This window comes from Phyllostomus hastatus, unplaced genomic scaffold (genome assembly GCF_019186645.2).
Source record: "Phyllostomus hastatus isolate PE091 unplaced genomic scaffold, TTU_PhHast_1.1 phas_contig_17, whole genome shotgun sequence".
In the NCBI taxonomy this organism is placed as follows: Eukaryota; Metazoa; Chordata; class Mammalia; order Chiroptera; family Phyllostomidae; genus Phyllostomus; species Phyllostomus hastatus.
Genome location: NW_025333664.1, coordinates 23,254,545 through 23,274,719, shown reverse-complemented (window position 1 = coordinate 23,274,719; position 20,175 = coordinate 23,254,545). Strand labels below are relative to the sequence as shown.

The 20,175-nt window shown below is 55.4% G+C and overlaps 1 protein-coding gene across 1 annotated transcript in view; it reads right to left on the bottom strand.

The window, feature by feature from the left end:
• Positions 1–435: 435 nt before the first annotated feature.
• STK35 (serine/threonine kinase 35) overlaps positions 436–20,175 on the bottom strand; it is a 42,380-nt gene continuing 22,640 nt past the window's right edge. Inside the window, exon 4 of the mRNA XM_045832962.1 lies at positions 436–5,080. The gene's annotated coding sequence lies outside the window, so the exon portion shown is untranslated. The remainder of the gene's footprint in view (positions 5,081–20,175) is intronic.

The window sequence follows — 20,175 nt, the reverse complement described above, 5'->3', positions numbered from 1 at the left end:
AGGGAGATGGGCCGTATGCACTTCCTCCCACCCTGACCCACCCCTGCGACCTCGTGTCATTAGTGCCCTCTGCTCTCTGGGCCTGGCTACTTCAAAGCTCAGAGTTGTCCCACTCTGGCCCTGCTCCTGAGAGCTCAACTTCTTGCTTCTTCCGAGGGCAGAACTGGCAGCAGCACAGTGCTGGGGCTGCGGTCCTCTGAGGTGTCTGGAGGAAGGGGCCCGCCATGCTGGCTGAGGGCCTGGACCCCTGCGAAGGGCACACGAGGCGTGGTGTGAGGATTGGCTGAAGGACGTCAGGCGGTTTTCTCATCAAGCACCCGAGGTCTTTCTCTCATGTTGTTCACCCACTGGGACCAGACAGGGGACAGGAGAGCTGTCACATGGGTTGGCTTCTCCTCTTTCCCAAACAGGTGGCGACAAAACCACAAACACTCGTTTTCAAATCACATATGGCTCTTTGACCCCATCAAATAACTTTATTCACACAAACGTCCCTTAATTTACAAAGCCTCAGTCATTCATACACATTAGGGGGATCCACAGTGTTCAAGGAACTTAAATATGATGTCTCATACCAACCCAAGTAAACCAAGTACAAAAAATATTTATATAAAGTTGTTCACACATAGGTCCTAGATTACCAGCTTCTGTGCAAGAAAAAAAAAAAGAAAAAGAAAAACAAAACAGACCTATTAACTAGTATTTGAAACGAACGTTGAGCCTGGGTTAAAAAGCTCCCCCACCCCGAGATGGCCCTGTGGCTGTTACACCATGGCGACATACTCCTGGCTCTGATGGCAAGAGGCCCCTGGGGCACTTGTCTTTAAAATGTCCCTAAATGAACTCCCTCCTGTGACCCCTACAACCTTGGTGCAGGGGGTGAGGGGGCATGCTTCAGGCAGGCCGATGACAGTGGGTTCATCACCTGACGGCCGTAGATGCGTACACTAGTCAACCTCACCTCACGTCTCCCAGTTCCCCTCCACGGGGTGCCTCTCCAAGCTGAGGCGGGCAGGACCAGAGATGGGCCTGTGTCCTCCCGAAGGCGGCGGCACCCCAGCCCCCTGAAGCCCTGGATAGTTCAGGCTCAGCTGTGGTCAGGCTGCCAGCTCCTAGGAGACTCCAGCACCTGTCTGTCGAGGGGCTGCCAGACAGACCGAGGGGGGGAAGGAGTCATGCAGGGCAGTAACCCAAGGGCCCCACTGGAGTCAGAGCCACCAGTGCCCTTGATGTGAGTGTGGGCACAGCAGGGTCAAGGGTGGGAGGCGCACTCGGAGGGCGGGGCTGGAGGCCCAGGGGACATGGAACAGGGCGAGGGCAGAGTCAGACCCCGGTTTCCCCAAGCTTTCAAGACGCCCCAATGCTGAAACCCAGACAGACATCCGTTTCCTAAGGCAGCCAACAGCATAATAGAGAGGAGTCCCACGATGCCAGCTCTTTTCCTTTTCTTATAAACAGATTCCACCAAAAAAAAAAAATAAATAATAATAAAAAAAAATCATCTTATTGCTCCAACACTGGTTCTCTAGGAGGTGACTGATATGTTAAGGAACAGAGAATCTTAAGGTAAGGAATGAGAGGTGGGGAATGTCCAGGGGCCAGATGGCCGTGAGGAAGATGGCGAGTGGTCCTAGCACCACTGGGTCGGGGGGCAGAGGAGTGCAGGGGAGTGTGCCCCACCCCCCATCTCTGCCTTCGTTCACTCTGGGGCCACCACGGGCAGTGCCACGAAGGAGGCCAGGCCTGGGCTGTCCCGGGAGCCAATCTCCACCTAGTGTTGGGCACGATTCTCCTCTGGCTGTAAACAGGGTTATTTCTCAAGTAAACACGATATACTCCCTCAGAAAGGCAGCCGTGATGGGCGAACCACATCTTGGCAGGAGAGAATCCCCATCCTCCTGTCCCAAAGCCTCTGGGGTGACAGGAGACTGAGGCCCGCAACCTTAGCTCCCAGTGCCCAGGAGGGGGCCCGATGGAACCGGTCTTGGATGAACCGACTGCGGCATCCTCCTGGCTAGAGGTGGAAGGCAGGGATCTGCTAGGTAGTAAGAGGCAGAGTGCACCTGTCGGAAGCAGTTTCTCCATCCTCGGCTAAAGCTTCTAGAGAGTGCCCTGGTGGTGGGTGCGGAGAGGTGTACCTGGCTGCAGCCTTCAGGAAGGGATGAGGGGGGGAGTGCCGGGAGCATAACCCTTCCCATGTGGCTATCTGTGAACAAGAGTGAGAGTTTGAGACAGGTGGACACAAGCAAGGAGGAAGAAACGTACTCCAAGAGAGCCAGGGGTCTGGTCAGGGAAGGCAATGGAATAAGGCACTATGATCTGTCTTGCTGATTCCTCTCACTTAGGGGAAACTGAGCTCAGAGCCACAGGGCTGAGGCCCAGCCCCTCCCTCCAACAGGCTATCCTTTTCACAGGTTGAAGGAGAGAATAACTGTTCTAAGGTGTGGAAACTTCTAGAACTTGGACAAGCTTAACGAACTTGGTGGCACTGAGATGATGCACCACAGAGCTGCTGCCAGGCCCGAGACCCGGGTGGAGAGGGTGAAAAGGCAGAAAGAGGCGTGGAAGGTGACCACAGCGGGAGCAGGTGGCAAGTGGCTGAGAAAGACGACAGGAGCCACCGGGGCCCAACCCACTGACGGGGCACAGCCAGCACTTGCCGGGGCGGACTCCCACCGAGCTGCCGGGGTGCTTCAGGCCCACAGAGTGGAGAGAGCGAGCGGAGGGAGGAGAGCGAGAGACAGGCACTTGGGGGCTAACGAGCCGGCCCTCGGAAGCTAGGGAAGGAGGGCTGTGAATCTTGCAAGGTAAGGGTGTGTGGAAGCTGGCTACTCCCAGGCTGCCCACCTCACCCAAAAGGTATGGGCATCCTGGGACCTACAGGGGACCCTCTGGTGCCAGGAAAAATAACCAAGGGGGAGCACCATGCTCCCGGACCTCATTCGGGCGAGCTGGGATGCCTGGGGAGGGCGGAAGAAAAGGAGAAGCAAACGGTAAATAACTTGTCAGGCTCAGGCCCTCACGAGGGACAGAGCATAAACCACAGCCAGGGAGAGTCGGGGTGCTGAGTCTGGGGACCGTTTTCCCCATTTGCTCATGCAGGGAGAGAGCTGGCCCAAGGGAAGGCGGGGTGGTGGGGTGGAGGAGTGTGCTCTGCAATCAGGGGACACTGTACCCCCAACCTCCCAGCTGCGGCTGAGTACACACAGAAGTCAAAAGAACCAAGAGACGAGTGACCACAAAGGATTTCAGCCGGGGAACGGCAGGGCCTGGTTGCCACCTGCAGCCCCGCTGGGTCCTGCCAACCACAGCCAACCGTCTGCCCAGGAGGAAGACGCCTGGTATCTGAGGGGCTTGAGAACAAGCTGAGTGTGAGCAAACACACTGCCAAGTGTGAGCACTCACGGGATGCTCACCCCTCCCAAGCCCCCCCGAGACGCAAGACGGGGACTGCTGCTGTGTGGGGAGAGCCCCTCGGCCACACACAAACTTCAGTGTCCTCCCGCTATCTCCCCTATTGATCCTATGCTGGGTTTGAGAAAACAAAGAACAAAAATAAACACAAAGGAAGAACTCCTCCCCACCCCCCAAAGACCCTTTCCCGGAGTAGCAAAGTAGTGTGCCCAGGTGAGGAGGGATGGCACAGGCCGGGCTCCCATCCCTGTCCTTGCACTGAGCAGAGGACGCGGGGCTCGGAAGCCGCGATGAGGGAGGCTGCGAGTGTCATGGAGAGCAGAGGCTAAGCCACATTGACAGACACTGCTCATGGGGTCCGAGGGCTCACAGCTGCAGAAGCACTGGGGTGGCTGACCCACAACTGGGCACCTACAGGCCACAGGGGATGGCCCATCACCTCCCTGCTCTTGGCAGTTCCCCCTGTCCCCATCAGACACACTGACACCAAAAGCGAGCACCTGGCAGTACGCCCCTGGGGTGAGGGAGACGGCGCCTGACGCTGGCACCGTGAGTGATGGCATGACACTCGGCACAGAGGACACACCCTGCACTGCAGTGACAGCCAGTCTAGGCCACCCAGTTCTCATGGTGACGGTCACAATCGGACCTCAGGGACTCAGGCAGCCTCTGTGACGACCTGGATGTCTGGTGGGCACATGTGGGAAGAAGATGCAGGAGCAGGAGGTGAGGGGTCGAGCTACAGGTGCCGGCTAAAGACCCAGCAGTGTCCCAGGCAGAGTTTGGCACGGCAGTTTTTTCCTGGGGACCTTCTTCTGGGAGGAAGATCACTAACAGAAAGGAAGGCATGTAGAGCTGGGGTGGGCTGACCGCTCAACTGCCAGGAAGTGGGAGATGGTCACCTTCTGTCCCATTCCCTCACCCCCTGCCCCCACCACAGAGACCAGGATGGTAAAGGGCAGGAGATGGAATGGATTCCCACCACTGTGGGTCCTGGTGTGGCCTAGGGTTTCCAACAGCTTAAAGGGAACACGCCCCTAGTTTTAGAGCTTCTTTCTCGAGTTCTCTGGGCCAAACCCCGGTGTCATCTGTTCCAGGTGGTTCTTCATCCAAGGCCCAAGGGCTGGCCAGGAGCAGCCCACCAGGGAGCCTGGCAGTTCTGCATCTGGTGGAGGGGTGGCCCAGAGGCTCCTTCTGTCTTCACGCCCCCATTCCAGGAGAAACACCCCCATTCTCCAGGGGGAGGCAGGCCTCCGGGGGAAGGGAGGTGTTGTAAGTGGAACTGAGAAATGGGTAAAAGGGAAAATAAAGGACAAAAGCAAAATAGCTCCCCCAACCCCTTAAAAGAAATTAAAAATGAAACTTATACATATGCTTTGTCCATATTACATTTCTTTAAAGAAATTGGTGCCTGTCCGCAGCAGAGCTTCTGCTCTTTTGAAGTCTTAAATTGTTTAAATTAAAAAAGAGATAGAAAAAAAGAAATAAAAGAGAAAGACAAAAAAATAAAACAAGTTAAGCAAAACCGAAGGGGGAAAACCCAAACGAAAGCTTCACATTGCTGGAGGTCCAGCTGCCGGGAGGTCGCCAACGGCCGAGCCGCCACCTGTACCCTCTGCCGTCCTCTGAGAGAGACTGGATGAGACTGCGGGTCCCGAGGATCAACCTGGAAGACAGAAGGCAGGGAACAAGTGGGCGCTGGGCCAGTGGGCTTGGGGTGCCTCCAAGCTCCAGGTCTCCCGCCAGGTGCCAGCACCCAACCCGGGCGAGCTCGGCGCTGTGATGTGCTGGGCGCTGGGGGAGAAGGGTTCTAAAGCTTTATCTGAAGCCAGCTGGGCTTCGCTGTTGCCACCCTGCTGCAGCCACACAGCCTCAGTACTCAGACAAGGAAACGGAGGTGCAGGCTGAGCAGCATGCCCAGGGTCACGGGCTAAAAGGCAGACCCCGGCTGGGAGCCCACGCATATAATTCCAATCATGAATCCTGTGCCTCTCTATTGGCTACCTGCACTGTTTAAAAAAAAAAAAAGCCCCCAGACCCTAGCCGTCTGTCCCCACAGATGGGCCTTGGAGGCCCTGGTTCCCCTCATACTTCCTTCCCCTCCCTCTCTAACTGTGCTGCCCCAAAACTTCAAAGCAACTCTCATGGGTTTACTACTTAACCCTGGGCTGTGGACAAATTGGTCTTGTCAACCTGTACCATTATGAGGACCAAATGAACTAATACATGTGAAACTTAGAACAGTGCCTAGCTCTGTTATTATTGGCTATTATTTGGGAATCAACCGCCTTGGTGCTGGGCCTCAGGAACCAGACAAGCCACCTGCCCTCCAGGGACTGGTCCAAGTGGAGGCCTAGAAGGCACGACCTTGCAGAGGGCAGCCCCGAGCCGACCCACACCCCAGCCCAGCTTCCCCAGCCTGAGCCTGGTCAGCGCCAAGTGCAGCCCTGGTCCCAGGCAGGGTGGCGCCAGGGCAGCAACGCCCTACCCGCAAGTCACGTTAAGTCATCTAAGAGCTTCAAGGGGCCCACTCTCCCCCTGCACAACTGAACTGGACAAGTCTTTCATCATGTGCGTGAAATGCCCCCATTGGCTTCAAAGCTCTGTAAACTCTGTGGTGTGAGGGGTGCGCCCTCCCAGCCCAGCCCTTCCCACCATTACTTGCCGCCCGTGCCGTCTGCCAACACTGGCCATCGTCCTCTGGTCCTGGCTAGTCCTCCAGAGCGGCAGAGGGGTACAGTGAGATCGGACGGTTTACGTCCCGTCAGCCTCAGTTTCTGCCTCTGAGAAATGGCAGGAGTAGCGAAAAAGAACCTGGCCCACAGCAGGGACTGAGCTACTGGAGGTGCCCATCCTCTCCCAGCCATCCACGCCCACCGGAAACAGAGAATGCCATTAGATTTAAACAGGCCGTGGGCCTCAGCCATTTAACCGCCAACACTGCCTGGCAGCGGGCTGGGGTGCCACGAGAAGGTGCGCCCCTCGCTGGGGGAGCGCGGCGAAGCCTCCGGAGAGCGATCCCCCAGCGTGTTTTCAGAGCCTCCAACACGCTTGGGCCTGCAGACCCCGTGATTCCACCTCTGGAAATGCAGCCTGGCTGGGAGCCCCAAACACGAGGAGGACTACATGAAGATGTTCACTGAGGCGTATTTAAATTACGTGGTAACCACCCATGAATCCAAAAACAAGAGATTTAAGCGAATGACCCATCCACTCGAGGACATTTACGGAGGGAGCAAGAAGGCGGTGTGGCATTTCAAACCACACTACGGCCGAGGAACTTCGCTGGGGGCGGTGGGGAAACGCAGGCTGCACCGCGTGGCCATAACTACGTGATACACAAAACCTCCAAGTACGGGAAGTCCGGCCAAAAACACAACACACTGTCGCCTTTGTCAAGCGTGTGCTTCTTCTCCCAGCCCCATTTTCCTCTGTGGTTTCAGCACTGGGCACACGCCGCGCTGAGACGGCCGACTCCATGACGGACAAAACCGCGCACTCCAGTCCACGGGGAAGGTCCGCGGAGCAGCGCGCAGTCCAGGGAACCCGCCCTGGGGCTTCTCTGGGCTCTTCCACACATGGTGGATGCGGGGAACTCCCCACCCGTCAGACCTCAGAGGTGAGACTGTGACCTCCTCCCCGGCTGCACAGGTGAGGTGACCGACATCTGTGCTCGGGGAAAAGTAGAATGACGAAGGCACTGGAAAGGTGCTCGATCTGGAAACAAAACCCTGGATTTCTCAGGCCCAACTTTTCCTCTGCTGCTTCTGTTTCCCTGCCTGTCAACAAAAATCCAATGGTGGCCTTGCACCTCAGCTTTTGACTCAAAAAAATAAAATCATCACACGCATGTCCTGTGATGACCCAGCAGCCTCCTCACGTCCGGCTTCGCTCAGCATCCTCTGCCCTGTGCTCTCAGTGGACAAAGCAGAGCACCCAGGAGACAAGGGGAAAGGAGAGTATGGGGAGGACCACACCACCCAAGACCCTTTAAGTCCCCGTGCACTGTGACAAGAAAAGCCTGCTAAATTGTACGGTCTTGTGTGATCTGTTCAGATAATCTCTGGGACCAGATAAGACCTTTCAACACTGCTTTCCTCCCTCCCCTGGTAGGACCCAAGCTAAGACAACCTCCTCAGGAGGGTGATAAGCCACAGGAGAGTGGCCACTGGCAGCTGAGGCAGTGTGGCCCAGGAGGCAGAGAGACTCAGAGGTCAGAATGCCTTTTTACACACTGAACTGGCAGAACAGAGCACGACAGCGGAAGGTTCGGCCAACAGCACGGTACTCTGCTCCTGAGCTCCTGAGACTCCAGCGTGTAATGATCGCTGTAGTCACCAGGTCCTCTGCCCGGAATCAAGGCTGACATTTCCCACAGGCTCTTCCGCCCTCCCTCTAGCTTTGGCACTGGCTCCGGCCCTCCTGGTAGGTCTGCTGGCCTCACTCTGTGGGCAGGGACAGGGAAAGGAGAGGGAACTCTCTTCCATGGAGACGACCTGGACTTTGAGTCTCTCTCCTGTCTCCCTTTAGAGAAGGCACAAACTTCCAGGGAGCCAGTGGCAGAAACCTCATGGCCACGGACAGGAATGCTCGGGCTGACGCAGCAGCAGGCTCTCCCAGGCACTTGGAGCAACGGAGCAAATGACCTGGTCCTGGCCCTGGCAGGTGTCTGCACCTCAGCCCCCTGGCTGCTGGGCTTCACTGCCCGGTTACCAGCTTCCACCAACCAGGGCTTGCCTGGTCTTTCGGCAGAAGGCCTACCTCTGACCAGAGCCCTCCCTGGAAGGCAAAGCCGCACCCACTGAGCACAGATGGCGGTGTGATAAACCTAGAGATGGCATCGGCAGCACGTTCTTTCACTTTCCCGATCATCCCATCTGATGAGGGTGAATTTACACATTTTAAGAAGGAAGTAGGCCCAGAGAGGTGGAGCAGTCTAGCCCACATCACACAGCTGCTGAGCAGCAGAACCGGCACTGAATCCAAACTTCTGCAGCCCCTTCACTGCCCAAAATCTTTCCACTATGAGTGTGTGTTTGGTGCTTTCGAAGGCGGCCCAGCCAGTAGTCTAAACAGCCCGCATTTGAGGTGGTCTTGAGATGGCAATGGTGTCAGTGACCAGGGAAAATGTGTTGGCCCGTTCTGCCCTTAGTTCAGCTCTCGGACCGGTTCCCTCAGCACATCTGACCTCCTTATTCCTCCATAATCGTCACCAACCGACAGCAATAACTTGCCCAGCATTTCATATGTGCCAGGCATGTTCTATGTAGACACAATGCTTCCTGTGTGACAACTCAGTCATGCAACTGTCAACCCTCCTATGTTGCTTTCTACTGGCCATGTTGCAAAACGGACCCAGTGTTTTACACCTACTGCCTCACTTCACGCCACAGACCTCTGGGGGAGGAGCTGGGCACTCTGGGCTTGGCGATGAGGCAACGGGGGCGCGGCAAGAGCTGCAGGCTAGCAAGTGGTAGAGGAAAGGGTCTGAACCCAGGTCTGTTTCAGTCCGAAAACGCCTGCTTTTAACACGTAACCTGTAATGTAAAATCCTCTCCTACCGAGACAAGAAGAGCTTACTCAGAGTTTAAAACCCATGTGAGCCTTTCATCCACAGATTCACACAGAAGAAGGCTCCCGGGAGGCCTGGCTCCGGACCTCTGCACAGGTCTGGTGTCCAGAGCAGGGACCGGGACGTGGTGTCAACCAGGCAGTGAGGAGGAGGAGCCTTCTGGCAAGTGCCCCCACCAGCCAAGCACTTGTCTGGTCTGTGCAAGGAGACTGGGGAACCCAACTGTTCCCCTAAGGCCACTGGCAGTGTGGGGACCACAAGCTGGGGGGAGCTGCGGTGGGAACAAGTAGTGATGGGGCCAGGGACCGGTGAGCTCACACTGAAGTGAAGCCATCTGGCTGGTGTGCTCACAGACCAAAGCGCCGCACGAACTCAAATGGCAGCACTGCTGGGTGGGTGGCCGAGAACTCACCCTTACCTAAGTTTTCCCTGCAGCCCTGTGTGGTGATGTCATTGGTGTAGCTACTGATACATCTGATTTGCCAGACACCAGGCAAGACTTAATATGCACTGCTTCCTTATGCTTCCTTTGTCCAAACAAAGGACCACGCAGGAATTCTCTCCATTTCTACTGATGAACAAATGGAGGCTCAGGTATTCGTTTTCAGCCTACCATGCTGTGGAGGCACAAAGGCAAAGGTAATCCCCAGGTCACAGAGGGCAGGTCTCCGAATAAACAGGATTAGCTTCAAAATGAGCCATTCTTCACTTGTTTAACACACCGAACAAAGCAGCTGGCTTTTCCTACTCAGCTATCAGCATGCCAGCCCTTGGGGGAGTTCAGTGGCCCCAGCACCACTGTCAATTTCAATCTGTCAGAGGGACCCAAGCCAAGCTTTCCGATGCATCCTCCCTCTGAGGCTGGGCTGGCGGCGGAGGTGCTGGGAACAGGGCGAGACCAGGGACTGCGCTGTGAACAGCCATCGGCCCAGCCTACGGGGGCCCTGCTGCCCGGGTATGAAACATGGGGGTGCAGGTGACAAACAGGGTCACAGCGTTTCCATCTTCAGGTCAACAGAAGCGGCACGATGTGAGGGAACAGGAAACAAAAGCTTACAGATTACTAATTAAAGCACACCCACCAGGCGCTTCAAGGCAGCCACAGGCTCCGAAGGCCAGGGGGTGCTATGGTCTTTGAGTTCTGACCAAGAGACCAAAAACCCAGGTAGAAATCCAGGAGCAGGTCCCAAACTGGAGATGAGGGGAGCACCTTTCAGAGAGTGTGTGTCACAGAATGGCAAAGAGGGGGTGCTCTGTCAAGGACACGAGCTTTGGAGTAGGGAGACCTAAAGTTCAAGTCCCAGCTCTACCAATCACTAGCTCTGACCTTTTTACCAAGCCAGGGCCCCCCCAGCCTGCTCTCTCAATTCAACATGAGGCGATGCCTGCCTTGCAGGGTATGGAGCCCAGTGGCAGCATTTGCAGTTGGCTCAATGACACACACAGGAGGTACTGGACTTAAAAAGTTGTGGCGGCAGCTTTAAATCACACCCAAAAAACCAAAACCAAAACCAAAACCAGACCTCACAATCATCTTGGGCTCAGGCAAAATTCCAGACAAGACAACTTGGCCACAAGCCGGTCTTCTCTCAAGGTGGCAGCCTTTCTGCTTCAGGCCTCGGCCACCGCCGATCTGGACGCACACCCGACCCACCCCAGTCCCCAAACCTGTCCCGACTGTCCACTCAGGCAGCCCTCACCTCCTCCCAGGAAGCAGTCCCTGAGGAGCCAGGCTCCAGTGAGCAGGCACAGAATGGCCACAGGACCCCACTAACCACGCTGTGGGGGCCACGCTTACCGCCTGCTAACCGCAAGCTTCCCGAAGGCCAGGGGCAGTCTGCTGCCGCACCCCAGGCTTCAGGGTGTCAAGCACAGGGGCACCGACACTGGGTGATCACTAGGAACTGGGAGCTAGGACCCGGAAATAAAGTTAATTTATGAACTTCACAGACTCATTCAATCAGCATGACAGAATTGTAACATAAAAATATGGTTATGAAAACCCCTACTTTTGCTTCAGGGGCAGGGAGGGCCAGGTCGTTTCCCTAGGCTTTAGCAGAAGCCGTGTTTTTCTCCCACCCACACCGTGCCACACCCCTCCCTTCCCCTTCGGAGCTGGGAGGGAGACACAAGGCCTGAGGGGTGACGGGCTTTCCCCGCCATGACATAGGCAGCAGCTGGAGAACCAGGAGGCTCCCTCTCCATTCCAGCTCTCTCCACTACTCCTTCCCTCACTTTCTTTCCATCCAGGCCGCCCTCAAGGGGAAAGCTGTCTGCTTCACGTGGAGCCTGAAATACTGGTGTGGCCAGTTGCAGCTGGCCTGGCCTCAGAGCATGACTCGCCCAGATCTTACAGACCCACCAGGGCGGCCTCCTGCCAGGCCCAGCCCCTGCAAGGTAGTAAAAATGCCCACCAACTCTCCTTGGGTGACAAGTGGCTCAGGAGACAGTGGTGTCAGGCAGGCAGGCTCCTCTACTCACACTCAAAACACTCGGGCAGTGGAGACAGGTGACGGGGGCGGGGCAGCCCCAAGAACTAGGCTCCAGCCCCTGCAGCCAGAGGGAGAGCCAGCCTCTGCCTAAGAAGCCAGCCCTCCCATCTTCCACACCCTCGTCACCTGCTTGGGTGTGTCCAGATTTCTCAGAGAGGTGGACTGTCGCCCAGGTTGTGACAGAACAAACACAAGGGCAGCATCCTACTGTGAGACAGTGAAATGAAATGCAGAGAATGATAAGGGACCTTGCCTGGTGGTGATGGCAGGGGGTGGGGAACCTGGCTCCCAGGGCACAGGATTTCTTCCTGTGCCATGCAGAGGCTTAGGACGAGGGCAGGGGTCCTCAACCTGGGGTCCTTCTAACTCTATGGACGCACAGGTCTGCAACCCCCCTGAAGGCACATGAAGTAGCACAGAGTGTAAGTCCCGTGCATTTTTTTTTTGGAGAGAATATCCCCAAAATTCAGATTCTGAGAAGGGCCGGGACACATGGAATACTGAGAACTAAGAGGACCTCTGTAGGCTCCGTATCAACAACCCCAACTAGAAACAGCACAAAAGGGCTGACAAAGGCTGCGGCACCTGTGGGGCTGGGGCCATGGTGGTGGGGGAAGTGCTTAGGGGTAGCTGACTTCAGCCCCCTGCACCATAGCCCTTCCCAGCAGTGGGAGGGTGACTTTCCTCCCCGAGACCCCCTTAAAGCAGACAAAGGCCACTGAGAGGAGCCAGGCTCTGCTGTGTCAGCTGAGCTTGACCCACTTGCTGCAATGAGGACACGCTTGTAGAAACAACGGGCAGGCCCAGTGGACAGCAGTGACAGGCTAACCAAGGGGAAGGGAGTGAGCGGAGCTCAAAGCCACGCACACAGACGCCAGCTTCACCCCAAGTGCGCCTGGCAGCCTGGTCTGGGCCGTGAGTGGTTCTGCACGAACTGGAGCCAACGGTGATCATGCTGTCACCGCTAACTTGCTTAATATTGTTTTAAACTTTTCAGTTCCTTGGAGTGTGCTGCCAAAATGCTAGTATTTAGGTTTGCCAAATGCACAAAAATAATAACCACGGGTCAAGACCTAAGATTTAGAGACTTGGAGGTCTCGCTGGTGACCCACAGCCAGCAGGATGCACCCCTAATCATCACACCGATTGAAAGGCCATTGAAAGCTGGTTTTTCCGGCCTTGGAAGTCACACACAGAAGCCCTCAGGGCACTCGGGTTGGTGTTTTCCCACAGGTAAGGGTGGGACTCACTCAAAACAAACTAAGGGGGAACAGTTTTGTCTCTAGCAACAGCCCCAGTAATTGGCAGTAGGCTACAGGGATACCTTAACTAATTCCCTTCCTCGACCTGTTTAGAGTGGGGGAAAACGAAAGCTGCCAACCGCCTCAATTGGCCCCCAAAGAGACAGAGGTTCAGCTGTGCTGCTGTGATCAGCAGGGCTGGGTTCCCGAGGGAGTTCTCACCGTGGGCCCTGCCAGGAGGAAGACGTCTAAGGTGCAGCTACTGCTGAAGGGGAGAGGTCACTCTTCCACCCGGGGACAGCATGATTTGTGGTTAGAAAAGGGAAGACTCACACAAGGTCATGCCCCGAGTGGTCTGGGCTGCAGGAGACCGTATGGACTTCTGGTTACGGCAACCAGCCCACAGCCCGCTACGCCGAGGGGGAACTCACTGGGGGCACTAGCTAAGGGGCTTGGAGCTCTCTTAGGGAAAGGAAGGGCGCAGAGAAGTATTCAGGAGAGCTGAAGGGAAAATGGATGATTGGCCTGTGAGGATTTGGCAAAAACAAACAAGATGAGGGCAACACAGCGCCACCGCGACTGAACTCTCCCTGCGCAGCGACTGCGGGGGGGCCTTTGTACTGCTCGTACATTCCGTCCTCCAACGCACAGAGGGCATCAGTGTTGAGTGAGTGTCAGTTACCAGCCCAGGAAATGAGACCCCAGAAGTTGGGCAACTTCTCTAAAGTCACCCAGATAGTAAGTGATTGAAAGCTGTGATGTAAACCTAGGTTTCTCAGCACCTCAGGTTCAAAAGCAAGTCTCTTAACGTCCTGGCACCAACATGGAGGCACAGGGTTTCTAACGGCCCCAGTCAGTTGTGCCCTTCTCCCTCCCGGCCCGGAAGGCGCCTGCGCAGCCTCACACCTCCTGGAGGCTGGTTCTGTCAGGCTGGCTCCATCTCTCCGGCCCCCCACCGACGGGCTGACAGTTCTCCCGGCACTGCAACTGACTCATCTGCCAAAAATACAGCCTTCTACCCCACCCCACCCATCCACCCCCACCTTTTTTACAGGATGAAGTTCACTCCCCTTAGGCTGACATTCAAGGCTCTTGGCAACTTCGTGCTATTCTGCTCTTCGGGAACCAACCCAAACGGCTTTCCACACCCGCTCTTTCCACAGACTCCCAACGTCTGCCTCTGCCCCCGCTGCGTCCCTTCATCTGCTCTCCTTTCTTCAGGGCCATCTTCAGCCACACGTCCTCCACGTTGCCACTGCTTCCTTCCTCAGCAAAAAGCCCACATTCCCTTCTGTGAGCTCGTGGGAGTGCCGCGACAGTCCTGTACCCCACAGACTTGCCAACGGGACCTAACCTCAGATGCTCATGAAACGGCCACGGTGCCAGAGGGCTCCAGCCAGGTCTCCAGGGGGGCAAACCGCGTCCTCTCTGGAGTGGGAGTGGGGAGGACACCACACCCAGCAAATCCTCATTTGTAAATGAGGACTCAACACGATCATGAACAGGGGGGAGTATGAAGTCCAGCAAATAACGCAAGCTCAGTGACTTCAAGTGAGAGAGAGATGTCTATCCCTCCCCACCCCACGTGCAAAAAGACTCCAGGCTGCACAGGCTTAGTCCCATCCTGAAACAAACAGAGTGCACACGAGACTACCGGCAAGCTGCAGAAGCTCTCAGTGAGCATTTGCTAACCCAGTGAAGAAAGGCCTCGCCTCTCCTGGGTGCCAGGGAAGCAGATGTGGTGGGCAGGCAGGTGGGGCCGGCGGCCACCCTGTGCCCTATGTATAATTCAGACCAAAGGTGGAAGGAGAGCTGAGCTGAAGGGCTGACTTTGAAGCCCCTGCTCCACGAGTTGAATGTCAAGTTCAGGCCGCAGGGCCACCCCTGGTACTTGCACTTAGAAATTCGAAGGCAACTGGAACGAGACGTCTGCACCCCACCCCCACCTCTTTTCCTTAATCCAAAATAAAAAGTACTTCTCAATTTATAAATTAAAGTGGCTCCCAAAATCAATTTTATAATCGGTAACTGTGGTCCTGATGTTACATAACCAGTTGAAAAAACAAAGAGTGGATGCCCGTGCTAGGAAACTGCTCTTCGGCAGAGCCACCAGCCTGCCCACGTGACCAGCCACACTGCACAGGCTCGCAGCTCTCAGAAGCAAAAGTAAACACCAAACAGCAACATGCTACATTCTTGAGACATAATTATAGCATATGCAAATGGAGACAGAGAGCTAGAAACATCAGTCACCTAATGAGAGGCTAATTACAAGGGGAAGAACAAAACACAGACAGATCCACCATCAAATGAAGGCTGTGAACTCGGCCCTGGGTCTCAGGATGTCACTCGGAGTCTGGGACGCACCCTGTGTTCAGCCCCAAATCTGGGACTCAAGGGCCGTTCAAGAAGACCCAGACAACCATCCACAACTCACCAAACGCCCTCCAAAGGCCCCCTTCTGCAGCGTTCACTCTCTCAGACGGCTCTGCCTTGCTGCCCATGACTCAAGCCACAAAGAAGGGAGGTACCCCTGGTCACCCCATCCTTACCTCCCTACCACAGTGCACTGGCGAGCCCTTTAGAAGTCTCCAAGCCACACCGTGCGCTCACCTCCCCCTCTCTGCTGTACCATCCACCCTGACCTGGAAAACTGCGGCTCTGACTGCGCCCCCGGCTTCCAGGCTCGCCTCTCCCCATCCTACTGACCAGAGCAGCAGTGACCTTGTACACATGGAAATAGGGTTGGAAAGCCACTGTCCAATGACTTCTCACGATCATAAGTATAATGCTTGGCATGAGCGGGTGCCTGCCGCCCTTGCTCCTGCCAGTTCCTTGCCCCTCTCCTTGGCAGAGGCCTCATCCTTCAGGACTTAGTTCCAATGCCCCTTCCTCGGAGAGACTTCCTCTGACCATCTTGGGCAGTTCCCTACTTTCTATTTCCTTCATCCATACACACCTGGAATTGGAGCTGTAGTTTTCCTGTATGACGCGAACTGAGGTATAAATGCCCCCAGGAGCTCCGGCTGGTGTGGCTCCGTGGACTGAGTGCCGGCCTGTGAACCACAGGGTTGCCAGTTTGATTTCCAGTCAGGGCACATGCCTGGGTTGCGGGCCAGGTCCCCAGTAGGGGGTGCATGAGAGGCAACCACACACTGATGTTTCTCTCCCTCTCTCCCTCCCTTACCCTCTCTAAAAATAAATAAATACATGCCTCAAAGACAGGGACCCTGTCTGGAGTTTCACTGACATACGGCTAGCATCTACAACGTACATAATCAATGCAAAATTAACAGGCCCCTCTGGGAGGGGTGCTCATCAGGGGGCCTGGGGTGGGAAGCACACGAACCCACACCCATTCTGAGACAACACTTCCAGCTTAACAGCATGGCCGAAACTGCAGGAAAGGCCAGCGGGAGTCACCGCTGAGGAATGCCTACTGCACTCCCAGGCTGGCTTTATTTACATTAGTTTTCCACAGACTCTTCATGAAGGTCCTATTGGTAAGTGTCAGCAATCCATCTGATAAATGAGGACTCCCAGGCTCAGAGAGATGCCTAAGGGTTGAACGGAGTGAGGTCAGGGATTAGCTTCCTCTCATGGCCTGTGCCAGACAGATAGCAGGTGCTCAATACCTGCCTGTGGAATGAACAAGCGAAGTTTTCCAGTCTGCTTCAAAGCCATGTCTAAGACTCCACGTGGAGACCTAGACATCCTGTGCATCCCGAGGCTGCCCCCTTCCCTGCGCCTTGCTGCCCCTCGAACTTCCCTTCCTACCACAGGGGATCACATGGGGGCCCATTACTGCTGACGGTGCTCACCTGAGATGCTCACTGCTACTACGGCTCAAAGCCCACTGCCCCAGGGCCAGGGGAGTCCACAAGAAGTTTGATTGCTCTCTTCCGCCTTTTTTTGGGAGCTGGCGGCAGCAGGGCCTCATCTCATCCGCACTAAGGGAGAAACTAGGTAAAAGCCAGGGGTCCCCTTCCTAGAACACCTGCCGTGGAACTGCGCACGTGCCAGGGCTCAGCGACTAGGGAAGAGGGGGCCAAGCGTGGTCCTTTGGGTACTCTGGTTTTCTGGATGAGAAAACCACAGCCGAGGAGTGACTTGCCCATAGAGTCCCAATGCTAGGTAACTACAGAAGACGGGGCCAGGATTAGAACCTCGTGGGCTCCCAGCTTTAGGCCTAGACCCAAGCTCTTTGACGGCAAAAGGGTAAGAGGCAAGGCCATTGTCTAACAGCTGATAAGGTAGTGGGTGGTGCCTTTATCCTCTGGCAGATTCAGATGGGCATGCAGTGGCATCACTGAGGTCATTGGGTACCCCTCCCCAGTTTACAACTCTGAAGGTCTGAGGTGGGGCCCGGAATAGGATTTCTAACCAGGTCCCAGGGGGTGCTGCCAGTCTGGGGACCACGTTTTGAGAACCACTGTGCTAAGGTGTGTCACTGGCACTGTGCGTGTGTGAGGGGTGGGAGCTAGTGGGGAGGGGCTGGGAGGAGTATGGCAATAGCTTGTCAGTACCTTCAAGTTCACAGGACAGAATCTCAATCTACTAAGCAGGACCCTTCTTACTGACGACATCCTCAGTTCCTTCCACTGATGAAACGGAAGGAGTTCTCTCTAACCATGGTTAAACCTGACTGCAGGCCCAGAAGGCTCACCCCCGGGTCTGCCCACAGCACCACGGTGTTATGCCGAACTCATTAAAATCTCAGGGTAGGTGGGAAACTGGAGTGCCGGGGACAACTGTCCCTCGGCCAGAGGTCTTCTGAAACACGGGGCTGGAGTGACTCCCCTCCAAGGGCTCTGTCTGCGTTGGTGGTGACATCTGGATTTCAGTTTAGGGGTACTGGCCTGAACGCCCAAGTAACTTTTTTAAAAGGCAAAAGTCACCGTGCTGTTTGTCTGGGGTGTGGCATACTCACGCGCATTTCTGCTGCCCCATGCAAACCAAGGGTTCCTTCCAAACATTCATCAAACCCAAGCAGACAATCTGGTTACTAACAACAAATAAGTCTTCACTATGACTCCAGCCTCCTTTGTCTGGTACAAGGCTGAGCCGTGCTGGAAAGGCCCACACGTTCTGCCAAGACCTGACAGCACCACGCTTGCAGTCCCTGCCTTAGATCTGCCCTGGACTGGAGCTTTCCGGGAGGACATGTCTTAGACATGCCTACAAAAACAGAGAGGCAAAAACACAAGGGTATGCCACACGATATTCCAGGGCTTCCTTTTTCCAAAAGGATAGAAGTGCGTGCAGAATGAGTCAACGGCTCGCTTCATCTGTGACTTGCCCAGTGGAACAGATGGTCAACACTAAACTCCAACAAGACACACCAAAGCCTGCTTGCCTTCCGTTCCTACCACAGTACCACACCTCGGAATCACAAAAAAACAAGGTCATCATTCCTAAGACTACCTGCCCGGGCCCACGTCCAGATGCTCTGTGCAGCCGGGGGGACAGAAGCACTTCCACCTTCCGCGCCAGGCCCTGTGGTGTGCCTGGGTGTGTCTGCTCCATTCCTCTAGTCTCCCGACAACACTTTCTTCTCCAAAAAAACAAAATACAGAATTCTGACCTGTGTGCGATGCAGGCTGAGTTATAGCTCTCCCCTGGCACCTCTAACACAAAGTGAAATTCCTTTAAGTTGGGAAATTCATTGCAGTACTTTACGGTATTGATTTATCTTACATGCGGCTGGCAGTTTTCAGGCCTGCCATGCCTCTGAATCCCAGATATGCTGCAGGAGGCCTCCATTTCCTCCGATTCTGTAACACCCCCGAGGACTCGCTAGTGGCAATGGAATGAGGGGCTGAGAGCTTATCTACTGCTGCCCCCATTTATCAAGACAGAGCCTGTAGGGGGGTCTCCCCAGCTCCTGAGCCTAGAATGCATCTCTGGCTGGGAACTTCCCTATGAGAACGGGACCTTTTCCCATTGCCAGCTGAATCCTGTAGCCCGCAGAGCCTCAGTATGCCAAGGAGAGTTTCTGACAGACACTGAGATGTAACCTCTTCACTTACCTGGCCACAAAGTTGCCCTTAAATCCACCTTCAAGAACTAGTCCAGCTCCTCCAGAAAGCTTTCCCTGCACTCTCGCCAGGCTTCCTGTATGTTTCCAAGTCACACCTACTGCAACGAAGTGTCCGCATCTCACTCACACTGCCAACCTGAGCTCCGAGAGGGCATGCTGCACTCTGCACTGTCAGCACCTGCCCCGGGCAAGTGCCCGCCACAGCCAGGAGGGCTCCTGCTCACCAAACCCGCCTGGGCCCCAGCCTTTCACCACAGGGCCAGAGGCAGCAGCACCAGCAACAGGCACAGATGAGGAAATCCCTCACTTTAGTCAAGATTCAATACATAAGCCAGACGTGTCAGGAGAAACCCAGCAACCCTACCATTCTGCTTTGAGTCCTCACCAACTTCAAATGCCCAGGCCAAGTTCACTTGGCACAGACCTCGGCTAGGGCACTGGGGGACAGGGACAACAGGTGCCTTTGGGCCACATCAGAGCCCCTTCCTTGTACAAAGGCCACAGCCTGCTCTGTCAGCACTCGCCGGTGCCATCGCTGTCCTGCCTGCCGCCACGTGGGGCGTGCTGTGGGTCTCCCACTTCCCAGTCTTGTTTTGGCAATTCTGATGTCTGCCTACATGTGTGGCTGCTGCCTACTGTTGCCTGACTCTTGCTTATCCCAGCCTTGCCTCCCTGCACATGCTTGAGGCCGCATCTGTGTGACAGCGGAGGAATCTACACACAGGTGACCTCACCCAAAAAAGTGGATGGTGGCCCTGCTGCAGGATACTCAGATCAGCTGTCAGACCCTGAAAGACGCCCATGGGGCAGCACTGCCCACTAACACGTACGGGGCCACCTCTGTGATGCCATTTGGAGGGGAGCTCAGAGTCTGCCTCAAAACATAAACCCATCAAAAGCTGCTTTTAAAGAGGCTGCAAGAAGCAGAATGGAACAGTGGAATTTCCAGCCAGGGACCTTGTCTCAAATCCCGACTCTTGAAACCACAGGAAAGTGATCCTCAGCTTTCCCAGCAGCAGAGTGATGGCAGGTACCAGGGCAGCTATACAGATGGCTGTGACAATAATGTGTGTAACGTACTTAATTCACAGCTGGAGATAAAAGGGCAGGACCTTTGCCCTGAACAAGTCAGGGGGCGCCTCAAAGCAGGTGTTCACACCAGGAGCTGTTGTTGTTGGTGGGAGTTTCTTTGTGGCCCTGGGGTGAGAGGAAATGGGAGTTGGAAGGACCCTAGCCATCAGGCAGCTTTGCTCACAGATGGATGATTACGAGAGCTATTTTGGTTTGCCCAGAGGGAGCCTGTCTAGGCTGGAAGGAGCCAAAGGTGCCAGGGAGATGGAGAATGTGAGCGGCAGCAGCCCTGGGGCAGTCCTGTCCCTCCACAGATGCTGATGTCCTGCTGGGCTGCAAGGGACA